Raw genomic sequence first — 2,991 nt, forward strand, 5'->3', positions numbered from 1 at the left:
GTGTTCAGCAATGAATCACAATTCTGCAGTACCCTGGATTACCATCATCTGTGAGTATAGAGGTTGGATGACCATCTGTGAATATGGAGGTGGCGTGAGGAGTGTTCCCATTCTTCCAGTGTTTTGGAGAGGCATAACGGCGTTAATCAGTACGTCATGGACATTGTGCGTCCTCATGGCAGATGTATCTATATGAACTTTTGGCATGATGTTGAGGTACTCCCGCGGCCAGAAGGATCCCCAGACCTTTCCTTAATAGAACATGTATGGGACCAGCTCTGATGTCAACTACATGCCAGTGCCAGTATCCAGGATGTCAAGGACCAGTTACAATCCAGAAAGAGATTTTCACTCTGCAGCGGAGTGTGTGCTGATATGAAACTTCCTGGCAGATTAAAACTGTGTGCCCGACCGAGACTCGAACTCGGGAACTTTGCCTTTTGCGGGCAAGTGCTCTACCATCTGAGCTACCGAAGCACGACTCACGCCCAGTACTCACAGGTTTACTTCTGCCAGTATCTCGTCTCCTACCTTCCAAACCTTACAGGAGAGCTTCTGTAAGTGGACTCGTAGTGTGTAGCTCTTTGTAAATTTGACTCTGTTTTAAGGTACCTTACAGGAGAGCTTCTGTAAGGTTTGGAAGGTAGGAGACGAGATACTGGCAGAAGTAAACCTGTGAGTACCGGGCGTGAGTTGTGCTTCGGTAGCTCAGATGGTAGAGCACTTGCCCGCGAAAGGCAAAGTTCCCGAGTTCGAGTCTCGGTCGGGCACACAGTTTTAATCTGCCAGGAAGTTTCATACCAGTTACAATAATTGTGAGTCAGCTTGCCTCAGAACAGGATACCAGTACATTGACATACTTCCCTACTATATCAGTGCATGCATCTAGACCAGAGTGGGGCAACATCATGCTGGTAAGTGGACTCCTAGTGTGTAGCTCTTTGTAAATTTGACTCTGTTTTAAGGTACCTTTTAAATCCTTGAAGTTTCATTTCATTTCCTCATTACTTTAATGGTGCTTCCCTTTGTTTTAGTCAGGGAGTGTGTGTTCAAAGCGTGCGTGCGTGTGTGTTTGTTCAACGAAAACACTATTGGTCCACTCAGTGAGGCACTTGTTGTGTGTGTGACTGAGTTAACCAAGTAAACCATCTGCCGTTGAACACTGTAGGCCACGCCAGCTCTGGAACTGCTATGAGATTACAGTTGTATTAAAAACTTACGTTTTTTGTAGTTCAAATAAAATAATCCCCCATCATAGTCACTAATTACGTCTAAACCATATTGCAAATAAATTTATGAACTACCGAAAATTTATTTACAGGCAAGGTATGTATATTTCTGCTTCAAAGTATAAATTTTGCAGATACCCAATTTTTTAAATTTTTTTAGTAAAATAGGTTGTTTTGAAATTTTATATCTGTGAACCCATGACAGTTCCACTTTCATACTTAGGAGTTAGTTAACAATTGTGATGGGAAGTGTTGTGTATAATTTTTTTGAAAAGTTTTGAAGATGAACTTTTTGATAAATTAACAATTTGAATTTGAAAAAAAAATTTTATCCCAAACTCACATTGTGTTGTACATCATAGGAAAGCTCATGGAAAATGCTGCAAAATTGCTCCTATCCCATTATTTTAGCTTAATTAGAAGAGTTGCTACATCTATTTGAAATAACGCCAGAGTGGCATTTTTTGACAATTTTTGACATCTTCAAATCACCACATTTTAGAAATGATTGTCGCATTTCCTGGTTATTTTTCTTAATCTGTGTGTAGGCTATCTGTGTGAAATGTGTCATCAAAATCTGAGATGGTGATTTAAAATTCGTATTAAAATTGAGCTGATTTTGACTGGAATGTTCCACTGTTATTGAAAACTTACATGAGCTAAACACTACTGTTGAATATACAGTTTTCAGTGTTCATTTATTTTACCTCTATATGTGCTTATAATTTTATTGTTAATTTTTGTTGCAGAAAACAGATTTCAGGAGCCAGCTTGTCAGGATGTGCTTGAAGAAATGAGAGAGTGTTGCAGGAAGTGGGCACACATTTCGCTTTGCTGTTCCGGTATTGACATAAGTGATAAAGGAAAAAATTACAAGGTAATTGCCTCAGACAAGGCTCTGTCTTTGTTTTAGAGAAAGAACATAACTGCTCAAATTGTTTGCAGATGATGATAAAGTGTAACAAACAATGTTATTGGTCAAGGTGATACTCATCAGTGCATTAATCACGTCCAGTGTCATAACACTCCACCATTTTGCTTGCTTATACCTTGTGAAGGCAGAAGAGTAGTGATGAAGATGGTTGTACTATGAGCTGGTAACTAATAGATGTTGTACCTCACAAGGATCGATCTTAGGATCCCTTACTTTTCTTTTTTGTTTATGAACCATGGTCCTTGCCGTTGGTGGGGAGGCTTGCGTGCCTCAGCGATACAGATAGCCGTACCGTAGGTGCAACCACAACGGAGGGGTACTGTTGAGAGGCCAGACAAACGCGTGGTTCCTGAAAAGGGGCAGCAGCCTTTTCAGTAGTTGCAGGGGCAACAGTCTGGATGATCGACTGATCTGGCCATGTAACACTAACCAAAATGGCCTTGCTGTTCTGGTACTGCGAACGGCTGAAAGCAAGGGGAAACTACAGCTGTAATTTTTCCCGAGGGCATGCAGCTTTACTGTATAGTTAACGATGATGGCGTCCTCTTGGGTAAAATATTCCGGAGGTAAAATAGTCCCCCATTCAGATCTCCGGGCGGGGACTACTCAAGAGGACGTCGTTATCAGAAGAAAGAAAACTGGCGTTCTACGGATTGGAGTGTGGAATGTCAGATCCCTTAATCGGGCAGGTAGGTTAGAAAATTTAAAAAGGGAAATGGATAGGTTAAAGTTAGATATAGTGGGAATTAGTGAAGTTCGGTGGCAGGAGGAACAAGAATTTTGGTGAGGTGAATACAGGGTTATAAATACAAAGTCAAATAGGGGTAA

The sequence above is a fragment of the Schistocerca serialis genome, chromosome 6 (genome assembly GCF_023864345.2).
Source record: "Schistocerca serialis cubense isolate TAMUIC-IGC-003099 chromosome 6, iqSchSeri2.2, whole genome shotgun sequence".
Lineage (NCBI taxonomy): Eukaryota > Metazoa > Arthropoda > Insecta > Orthoptera > Acrididae > Schistocerca > Schistocerca serialis.